The sequence below is a fragment of the Poecilia formosa genome, unplaced genomic scaffold, assembly GCF_000485575.1.
Source record: "Poecilia formosa unplaced genomic scaffold, Poecilia_formosa-5.1.2 Scaffold273, whole genome shotgun sequence".
NCBI classification, from domain to species: domain Eukaryota; kingdom Metazoa; phylum Chordata; class Actinopteri; order Cyprinodontiformes; family Poeciliidae; genus Poecilia; species Poecilia formosa.
In genome coordinates, this window is record NW_006800212.1 from 602927 (window position 1) to 615028 (window position 12102).

The 12102-nt window shown below is 37.8% G+C and overlaps 1 protein-coding gene across 4 annotated transcripts in view; it reads right to left on the reverse strand.

Annotated features, from left to right (window-relative positions):
• Positions 1 to 12102, reverse strand: part of col14a1a (collagen, type XIV, alpha 1a) — a 130067-nt gene that overhangs the window by 85414 nt on the left and 32551 nt on the right. The gene's annotated exons all lie outside the window — the stretch shown is intronic.

Here is a 12102-nt window from a genome sequence, read left to right on the forward strand (position 1 = left end):
AAGTGAAGAAAAGCTATAAAAGAGAATGCTGACAGCAGGGAATGTGAGTTATTACTTTGCTTTTTGCTCAGAGCAATACACACTAGGGATTAGACTAAAGATAGGGGAGTTCATGTAGATTATTTAGCTAGTACTAACTATAATAAAGTCATTCAAACTGTTTTCTAACATCTCTGCTACAATAAATGTGAAGCAGGTTCTATTTATCATCCTGCTCCAACTAAAGGCTGGTGCTGGTTCGATATATTTGATGACTGCATATTAAACATTCCACCTGTGGTAGCTTGGGACAAGAAGATCTAAAGCTTAGAGCTACAGATTTTTCCAACATTAAAATGAATAAGTATCTGTTTCAAAGAGCAACTTTCCAAACAGAGCCGTCTGTCTGCTGTCTCTCTGTGCGTCTGCCGGTTTCAACCGGCCAGCTGCTAAAGGCAGCAGATGAAAGAGAGATGGCAAGAAATCATGTCCCAGAGACGGATGATGACAATTTTTATTTTGCTGCTGCCTTACAGGTTTGACTGAGGCGTTATAGGCAAACACAGACAAGTGGAAATGATAAACGCTTTTCAAAATTGTTCTAACAAAGCTGCTTACATTTGTATTCATTTTGACATCCGAAAAGGTCTCAGAGGTTTGTTAGGAAACATTCATGAACATGGAGACCAAGGAAGACGCCAACAAACAGTAAGACTACATCGCAAGCTTGGAACGTCTTGCAGAGCACAGTTCAATCCGTCTTCCGAAGACAAAGCGGAGCTCTGGGGGAGCTGCAGAGATGCACACCTCAGGTGAGATAATCCATCCACATCACTTTGTCATAAGGCTTGAATGAAAGACTATTATGAAGAAAGTAAGTGACCCAAATTCATGTCTGCCACAAGCCGAGATCAAAATTAAACTTTTTGTCCATCATGTGAAAATGCTAAAGGTGGAAAGTAGCTGACAGAGAACATCTTCTTAAACAAAACATCACCATAACATCTGTTTGATGCAGCAGGGACGGTCAGAATCAACGGGGAGACAAACTGAGCTAATTACAGGGGAGTAAACCTGTTACAGCTGCAAAAGACTTGAGACGGGGTCAAAAGTTCATCTTTCAACAGGACAACAATCTTGAACGATTTCAATAAGATGCTGGTAGAAGCAAATCGAAGAGACTTGAACCAGTCTGAGCTTCAAAGGAATGCAGAAAATAAATTCATTCCTTTTCCATTTGTGCTGATCTATTTGTCATTTATTAGGAAAACGATTCCCAATACAATATATTTATGTTTGTATTGAAAGTAGAAATTGCACATTGCATGGAAAATACATTGCGTATTGAAGATTCTTTCTTATGCTGTGACAAATGATAACAGAAACCAGTTGATGTCATGCATAGATTTACAGCTACAGATTCAGTGACTGTGTGGGTAAAAAGGCTTATGCACTGACAGGTTAGGAAATAAGAGGCTGGGTCTCCTGGGCATTGTAAGATGTGCGAAGCCTGTACGTACGCCTGCCGATCCAGCTGGTAAGCAGATGATTAGAAGGTTGGTAATTACAGCTTTTCACAGCTCACAAAACCATTCCCAACTTTTATTGTGTGCAGGGTGGCGAGCATGTCAGCTGAAGCTAGTCATAATGTTAGTGTTTTACCTCTGAACCGATAATCTAGGTAATTCATGTCCTTCACATTAGACCCGACAACATCTGTAAACAGTCTGGTCAGGTAAAGCAAACGATTTGCTGCCATTTATTCTCACACAGTTTGATTGTTTGTTTATTTTTTTATTGTTTTTTGTGCTTTTGCTCAACATCAAACTGGTGGAAAAGGTCATTATAAAAGTCAAACACGTGAAAAAGATATATGTCCCATCACACAATTGTTTGTTATAGTACTTTATTATTCTACATAATTTTAAATCATTAGTTTAAAAAAATTAAAGCAAAAAGAAGGCTGCTTTGCAGTATTGTGATGGACTAAATCACACACAGTCTTTTGGAAGCTGCATGGCCATAATTTAGTGTTAGTGCGACGTTTTCTGACTGTCAGGCGGCAGCAGTGGCCTGGTCAGAGGTCTCCCTGCTCCTTTAAAGCCCCTCTGGCCTTCTGCTCACCTCTGTCCTGCAGCCACCTCACAGCTCTGCTGTGGGTCAAGGTGCAGGTTTAGTGGACCTGTGAGGAATTTGGAGCGTCGAACGGTGAAAGAGAATGTGACAGACGGAAAGAACCGAATCAAAAGCCAAGACTGATAATAGCACTGATGCATAATCTGTTGGATTACAGAACCAACTACTAATCAAAAGACGGATTTTATTTGAAAAAATAAATAAATAACTGCAAACGCTTTAAAGCCAAAGTGTGTTTAGTGACTCAGCAATTATGTTGTCTTGTTTAATGAACTGAATATTGTAGAAGATGGATACAATCTGCAGGGCAAATAAACCACCTTCAGATTTTCAGTGACATTTCAAATACTACTATGAAGTTAGATGTAGTTGGATATAAATAAATAAAAATATTGGGATCACTTTTTATCAAAAACTTTTTTGTTTTGCTTTGTCTCTTGTAAACACTATTCATAGTGTTACAACTTTGCTATTTACACTAGATCAGCTTTGCATCTTTTCACCCAAGAAATTGCAGCTGCACAAATCTATGATACAGACTAAATTATGACTAAATTATGTAAAAATGCTATAAGTATTGCTTGGTAAATTTCTAATGAGGTAAATTTTGGGATTTCATGATATACACATCATAGATACCAAAGTAAAAAATAAGGGCTCTAATTCAGTCGATGTTTAATGAATCTGCATAATATTTGGAAAACATATTGAACATTTCCACAATGTTCTAGGTTTTTGAGCTGTAGTTGTATTACATCTATCCTCTTTTGACTTCTTGTGTTTCCACCTGTTAAATAGGAGTAGACTTTATGTCCAAATTCTCTTGTGTTTCAGGATATTTTTTAACATTTGCAGAATTTATTCGTGTGGAAAAAAATTATGTTTCAAGGTTTGTGTGCAGCACGGCTGACTGTGGTAATCCTTTCGCCTTAAAATGTGAGACAAATGTTAATTTTCCCTTGCCTCTATATCTATCCCAAATGATATAGGTGTGAATAAACTGGAATGTGATCTGCAAATGGTGATAGTTGCCTGACATCGAATCTAAACCCGTCTGCTTTAGGACTGGCCATTACAGATTTCATGCTCCTAATTTTAAACTCTTCTGCAATCACTGCTTTTCCCAAATCCCCACCAATTATAGCTACATCTACTACTTTCTACAACTTGTCACCTTTTCACACTCCTAAAGTGACGGATTGGCACAAGAAGCTGCACTGGTTGTTATTATATCATATAAAATGTCTTTGCCAGATTCTCTATGAATAATAAATATGAAAAAAAAAAAACAACAGTTTGCATCCAAGAGAACAAATCCACAAACAAAGCATTACTTCACTAGTCTAACTATTATTATTCAGCACCGAAAAATCGGATTTGTGACTTTGTGAATCACAGAGTTGGCTGAATCACATTTGAACCTTATTTGCTTGGAAGAACAAGTAGAAAATGTGCTGACTGAACCTGCTAACCACACAGTTGGATACACACCAAGCAAAGCAGGCATGGCTGTGAGCTGACAGACTGTCCACCTGCTATTCACGAGAGGGGAACAGGCCCAATCTTACATCTCGCAGCACTAAGTGCACGGCTGCAGAGCAGCAGGGGGAAAGAAAAAAAAAGTGGCTTTGCGATAACTGAATGAACTTGTGTAGGAGTGCAGCAGACTGTGCTAAAAATGTGACTGCCACTGTTGGCTCCAATAGCTAATCAAGTAGAGAGACACTGAAAAGCACCAAAGCCATGAAAAGAAGAAGAGTAGGAATTATGAACGTCTTTTAAAAGTAAGAACAATTGTAGGAGCTTACAGATTGTGCGCAGACAAGTAAAAGCAGAAGACACTGCTAACTGCGGGCTCCCTGCAGAGCAGATTACTTAAAGCAAAGAAGATCGCTCCGTAATCTTCTTCACTCAGAAGCTGACACGCATTCCCATTTATGAATAGAGTTGTGAGAATTATAAATGCACAATACACCCCCAAAAAAAGTATGCAGTTGCACACAAACTGATCTGGTTTTAAATGCTTCTCCATCGCCTTCCTCCATTTTTCTTTGTCTCTCTCTGGTCTTAACAGTTCTTCCCAGACGGCCTTGATTTATTGCTGACCTCTATTTAGCCAGGGATCAGATGGCGCGTGCTGTCATTTCAGCCTCTCTTCAGTTAACGTTTACTTTCCCCGTCGCTGTGATTGTATTTCAGTATCTGGAATTAACATTGAGGGCAGTGACAGGCATGCAGATAAATGGACAGAAGCAGTGACGGTCCCCACAGCGACAACCTTCTCCTTCTTCAGGATGAACCTGCTTTCAGAAGAGCACTTCACCGTCAATACATGGCTAAATATGTAGAAAAAATAACCGGACATTAACTCCTAAAAGTTCAACCAGTAGAAATGCTCGGCTCTAACAATTACTGAAAATTGTATCGTCTTCAATGAATTCACAAAAGTGTCAAGGATATTAAACAGTCCATTTTATTGTCACTTCTGTCAGAATTATTTAAGTATCATCTCTTAATGGAAATTAGTGATATCCTGTTGAGCAGGTTTCTGTAGCTATGATTATTAGGGATTCGAGTTTGTTTTAGGTTTTCTATTCAGTGTATTCCTATGTTTTGTATTCTATTTACCTCGATTCTCATTGCCAGTGTTTTCCCTGTCTTATTCGTAGACTTTGTTCTTTGATGCTTCACGTTAAGATTTCTAACATTTCAACTTCAAGTACCCAGAACCACACTTCATATTCACTTCCTTCCTGTGGCCGTACCGCCCCCGGGTTCCTTCAGTCCTTCGTCAATGTGATTTATTGGTTTGGTCCTCAACCTTTTGATTCAAGGCTACAGCTAATTGTGTAAGCCCACTGGTCTTAGGTAAATAATTTCAAAAAAATTGAATGCAAACATTTCTAACTATTTTTTTAAAAGAGAAACAATGAAGAACTAATGCCTAAAAATACGGTTTGTCGAAGGTGTTTGTAAAATAAATTTCTTTGATAGGAATTTTGAGAAAAACAGATATAAATTAAAAAGCCTTCCCAGGAACAAATGACCCTGTTTATTTATACTACATTTTCATACCTACATGCAATGTATTTCCATTGATTTTAAATATGATTTTATGACTTATAGTTAAACAACATTACTTTTTTTTTTTTACCTTAATAGATAATCCCAAAATCATTGGATGTCAATGCAAGGTCAAAACATGTCAGAAAAGCAGATATAAAAAGACCAAAACTCAGGGCTGAAGAGGGCAAAGGTGAAAAAACTTATCAAGAACTGCTTACCAGTACTCTGAAATTAAATAATCTGCTGCTGTCAGTTCTTCCCAATTCCCATAAAAAAAACAACAACAACAAAAACAAAACATGTCATCTAACTTCAGGTTCAACCCTTAACTACCTTTGAGAAAGTTTAGCAGCTGTTCCAATTACCATAACCCAGGAAGGGAGCCATTACTGTTCAGTTCTTCTTCTGCAGATAAAGGCTTTTACAGTTGTCATCGAGGGAGGGTTGCTGCCCCCCTGAGGTCATTTATAAAAATAACAATTACTACCCTGTTCAGTTTCTAACCCTCGTTTGACTAAGAGTGGATCCCAAAGTTTCATAACTCTATTGGTCTAAATAGCTGCTCTATAATCTTTAGTGACTTCAATGACTCATAAAAAAAATAATTAAAAAAAAATGTCCTTGTTTTGCTATTTTCAAACATGGTTACTGCATCCCGCTGTGGGAATCCTTTCTTCAACAGGGACACTGGAGGTGATCAGTGCAGAAAGGAAGATAGATGAAACTAAATGCAGGGCGATGCGATTGGAGAAGATGTGAGGCAGTGATCAGGTTAGTGTCCAGCAGACACACTGGCTGAGGTTTCAGAGTCACAAGTGTCTCTGTGGACGTTCTGCAGTGGCTCTATATAACTTCATAATAAAAATATAAAGAAGCAAATATTATTAGGTTTAGTAGTTTTGCTGGTTTCTCATGGCGTAATTGCATTTGAATTTGCACATCTGAATTACACTAAAATTAAAATCTAAAAATAGGGAAAAAAAACTGTGAAAACAATTAGAAGTTTCAATACTTTTTCACAGCGATGTATGGATGTAAATTCTGAGAAATAACTTATTCTTTCACTTTTGCAATGATTTTAAAGTGGATTTCTGAATGAAGAAATGGCTAAGTTAACTTCTTTCAGCAATATCAAGTTCTGTTAGACTAATTAAAAGAAAAAAAAAACCCAGCAGATAACTAAGCGATCCATCCTTATACCAGATGACAGTGGTTCAGGAGATGGGAGAGGAGCTTATTTATGAAGACTATGAAAGGCAGCAGAATGATACACCTGTCATTTGGTCAGCGGCCCACCGTTTAAATCAGACAAATTCAGCCAGGCACAGACATTCATATTCATTGGTGAAACCTGAGGGAGTCTGGGTGTTTGTGTGCAAGATTAAGTATTTTGATTCATGAGGTTTTAAGTTGAAATCCAACAGCTGTTTTCAGAGGATTTATGTCACTTCATGAAAGATCTGTCCGTGCCTGCACTCCTGATCTTTATTCCACTGAGTTTTTGGTTCCACTTCATTCACCACACAGATATGCAGAAACAACAGATATTATGGATGGTAAAAGCATAATGTGGCCTGTCTATACCCTACTTCTCTAAAGCCTTTTGTAATTTTCCCTCCCATCTACCTTTGTTTGGCTTATCCATTTTTCTTTCTTGTTTGCTTCCTGTATGGCCTCTACCTGACCCACACATATAAGCTTGTATAGCTGTGATTTCCTCCGTTTGTTATGCCAGTTCTGACCAAAAGTGTATGCCTTATTCCAACTCTAACCTTACATTAATTGACATCTTGGACATAAGTCTAGTCAAGAATCCCAAAATATTAGGGATAGTTGAATAGGTTAGGTTCTGTTGCCTCATTAGGACAGATTTATGTTCATATTTTAAGCCAAATGTCTCGACAAGACAGCGGGTTACACCAGTGTAGCTTCCGTTAAAACCTTAATAATAATAATGTGGAGATTTCTCTCTTAGAAGTTTAATACATATGTATTATCTGTTTTCACACACATCTTAAGATTATAACATGTGTGTAGCTCCGCAGGTTTTTATGGCTTTGCAAATCAGCAGTGGTTTAGTTCTCGATTACACTGATTAATTTGTGTTTCCTGCCTCTTTTATCATCTTGTTCTGCTCGATGGATCTTTTTGTTCAGGATCCGGAAACAATCTTACAGCTTCAGCAAAGCACAGCTACGGTGGACAACTCTTCTTTTCTCGCCTACTTTTCCAAGATGCTGACCACCACAAAACAAAACCACTCAACAACAACTGAACTTTTGGAGACGCTCCGATCTTGTTGTCGAGCCAACACAATTTGGCCCCTGACAAACTGGCTCAAAATCTTTATGCAGGCGCAGTTTTGCTGCTTCCAACACATCAACTTTGAAAACAAAATGTCTCCTTGACATGAAATGTTTTCCAACTACTAACTTCATCTGTTAGTGGTCATAACATTATATTGAATTACTATTGTTACATAATTGTTTATTTTACGCATTTTTCCATTTGTATATGATGCAATTATCTAATGTTGCTCATTAAATTTATTTATTTTACCCCAATAAGAAACTTAATTGGCATGCTGTGAGCAACAATAAAAGAAGGAATTATATTACTCTTGCATTATTAAGCACATAATGACTCTTGAATCTTTTGGTTTAATGCAAACTTTCACTGTTTTTGTTTTGTTTCCTGCATGAAAGAAACAAAACAAAAGAATGTAAGAGATTGGTTAAGCACAAAACAAATAGTCCTGCCCAGTGTCTCAAAAAGATGGAGAGATGGGAAGCAACAGTGGGGCAATCAGGAAATTAGATGCTAATTATTTTAATTGAGTTCCTGCCAATAATTACTAAAATGTCATTAGCACAGCCACATCTATGCACTTGTTAACCGCCGAAACACAATTAGCTCAACTCACCCATAAATGTCCTCTATTAATAGAGGACGAGGACGGGCTGCACAGACCACACAAACACGACTCGCACATCCAAATGAGTGAAGGGTCTTAGCAGCTCAGGATCAGGATCTCTCCTCTGCTCCTTTCAGCAGGAATAATTTATGAGCAGAAAAATATACAGCATGGAAAATAAAGGACCAGGAGTGATGGAAAAAGACAACAAAATGAATTTCAGAAATTACTTTTGCACTTTCGTGAGGAAAAACAATTTCTTTTCTCATTTTCTCCAGTACTTTTCAATCAGAAGTGTCTCACTTAGCCCATCTGGATGCTCCACAACTCATGCAGAAATGGTACCTTCTTGTCCATTAGTCACTTTAATACTTCCATATCTGCTTTGCTCTGTGAAAGCACGACCTTCTTGTTTAAACAAGCATGTTCTGGGACAGTAAAAGATCTTGGCATTAAAAGACTCAAATACAAAGAAATGATGAACTGCTTAGAATCACTGGAGTTTAATTATACTGCTGTTCTAGTCTATATTACATGAGGTTTTTGTATTGATTATGTTGGCTTCAACTCATTAATTTCCCCTTACTGATTGTCTTGCTGTCCATTTATCAGTCTTACAGCAAAATCTTTGCAATCCAGTGAGTCCGCTGAGTTCTGTAGTAGCCGAACAGTGAAGATTTCCCTGCATTTGTGCAACTGCTGGGGATTATAAAAGAAAACTGAAGGATGCATGGAAATGCTCTGTCTGAAGAAAGGCTAAACAGGAGACAAAATTTGAAGGATGATCTGCAATATACATACTCTTGAGAATAAATTGTTACAAATTTAGAAACTTTAATCAGCAGGTGAGAGTTGCTCTCTGCAGTGGGGACAGATAGGACTCGCCTGCTCCTTCATGACCAGTATGTCAGCTGAATCTCATTGGCCTCCAGCTCAACTTTAACAGCATCTGTCTCTGGGGTTCAATTTGTTTTTTTTGCATATGTGTGTTAAGTTCACCTTCTGTTGGAAATACAAAAACTGCAATGAAGCACCAAAGCCTTTAAGAAAGAAGATTCTGCGGCATTCAGAAGTTTCCAATCAGCATGAATGTCATAATTTTGATCTTTAGTTTGATGCATTTCAACATTTCTTTTTGCTGGGTGTAATGGTGATAAAGCAAACAAATTCATAACAAGAAGAGGCACATATTTGATACTTTTGTATTCCACACACAGTCATTATTGCATATAGCAGGTCTTATGTACACTGACATAAATATTGGGTTAAATATCCTTCAGCAAATTACAAAAAAAACTACAAACATTTGAGGTAGTGCTCATTAAAATCCATAGATTTTTTGATTTGGAGATTTTTTTTTCTTTGCACATAGCCCATACATATTAAACACGGTTGAGGTCAAGGCCAATCTTAAGGTCAGTGTTGGTTTGACTTGAGATTTGAGAGTTTGTCTGGTTGGAAAACCTGATGGCTCAAGTTTGAACCGTCCAGCTGCTAATCAGAGATGTACTCGAAAACCCTCTTGGGTTGCTGCCCTCCTCATCAATGCCCCCTCTCTGAATGCAACAGTTTGGAAAAGGACAATCACACAACTACCTCAAGAATACACCAACACTGTTTTCAAGTGGATGCATCTAAAATTGATTTCCTAGACGTGATAAGTTGCGTTCTAGAGTTTCTAAGACTCGAAGGATGAAGGGATGTTAGTGTTGCACCCCTGAGCTGTTACCACAGGAAGTCACAGAACTGAATTTTTGCCACTCTAGACACCAAAGCTGTTGTATTTCACATCATGTCTTTGATTCTGCAGTGCCAGCAAGTTAAGAAACCTCATGTTCAGACAGTCCAACACCCCTTCAGTACAGTCACTGTGAAGCAGCAAAGGCGAGCAACTGTGATAAAAAAAGAGCTCTCTTGTGTCACAGCTGCTCGCCTTTTGCATGTCAGCAAACGGAAATATTGATTTACCATTTCTATTTTTAACATATAAAACTTTCAAACTATGATTGAATTAGGAAACAAACACTGCTTGAAATTGTTATTAAACAAATTTAAGGCTTTTGACTGTATTGACCTCTCTCAAATATCATGGCTTTCTGAAGTAACGGTTTATGTTATGTCTTTATTTAAATTATGCCTTTGAGCTCTGTGTGTAATACAAGTTTCTCTGCTTTGGCGCTTTGAAGGACGCCTGCCAGAGATGATGTCTGCACCAGCAGTGGACAGATAAACAGACACTAGTTCTCACAGTGCGTCTTGTAAATATTGTTGCATTTCTTCTTCTTGGGGTATAAAACACAGCAGACAGGGTTCTCACCTGCGGTTCTAGATAAATCTGTCTGGGTGTTTCCAGCTTCAACAGATTCATTCTTTCTATTTTCCCACAATGCAACCAGCTGCTTTAATACTAAAGGCTGCTTAGCCTCCAGCACTTACAACAAATGCAGTCATAACCCCACACATATCCCTTGACAGATTTCTTAAAAGAGCTATTGTTGCACAGCTGTACAAATACAAGATTCTTTTTTTATCCAATAATATTGTTTAGGACTGATTTCCAGAGAAATACATCAGCCTCCATTCTTTGCTAAGCAAAGCATGAATATTAACTTTCCTCGTCCTTTTCTGATGATGTTGGAATGAAAAACAAGGTAACCCTTCAGGAACATGTAATCCTGCAGCAGACAGAAAAATCTCTGCACACTATGATCCATCAAATGAACCTTAAATTAAAAGACAACTATGTGAAAAGCAACAAAAAAAAAGAGATAATATGTTCTCTGTTTGCCTGTGGTTCAATATTATTATGAAATAATACTCAACTCAAATAGAGTTATAATTTTAACATGTTCAGTCACAGATCTGCTCCAGGCAAAAACCAATGTGTGGTTGGTTTTTACCTGAAGTTGTTGTCCTGTCAACATGGGGTTAAATATTCATCTCAGTATCAGTTTTTCTTTTTCTTAAAACATTTAATTTTGATTCATGCCATTTCAATTAAATACACCCATCCACTACAGCATGTAAATATTTTTCTGATGTATCTTTAGTTCCATCATCTTCTCTTCCCCTGCTGATTAAAAGGAATCCCACAGCATAATACTGCTATTGCCATGTTCCATCGTGATGTTGGTGTGTTTAGGTCTATATGGGGTGTTAGTTTCTCCTCATGCATAGCGTTTTGCAAAGTAAAAACTTCCAGTTAGGTTTGATCGGACCAAAGCACGTTCTTCTGTTTTCCCCGTAATGGTTTGTTTCAAACTTTGAGCTGAACTTCGTACAACTGTCTTTCAGCGATGGTAAAACAGAGGTCAGATATTGGTGTATGGGGCATCAGACATCGGTTTTGGATTTTTATCAGTTCCCTGAGTTTCAAGTCCATTTTTGTAAGTTGATGCCCATCGTCGATGTGCATCGACTTCTCTGCTTGCAATCAAACACGGTCCACTGAAAATTGTTTCGTCATTTAAAAACTGAAGAACAAAACCCACCCAGACTGATCAGCTGCAAAAACATAAGCTCAAAAGAGAAAAATACCTAGCTGCTTTTAAGGAAGCTACATTTTATTACACACAAGTATGTGTTATTAAATTAACACAACAGGGGAATTTTATTTTCACACCTGAATGCTCCTGTTGGGGCTGCAGTGGACTGAAAACATATTCTACCCAAACCTTTTGTGTTTTCTAAGAGCCCGAGTCACTTGGTGTCACCACAGAAGAAGACGGAAAACAAGTTTCCTTTGACTGAATGGAGAATTTTTATTTAGCTCAAACAGATGCCCAAGTATGGTAACATATGGTTGGAGAGTACTTGCAGAAACCAAATAGTGGATGGCAAAAGCAGGTATTTCATTGACAGAGGAAATTTTTTGGCATTTATTTTGGCTAACGGCCTTATCTGCTGCTTTCTCGTTACAGCCCGTTCAACAGCAACACCTTAACCAATCTAATCCCTGAAGAAGTTGCTTGTATGATCTAGACAATAAAATAAAAAAAAACATGCTT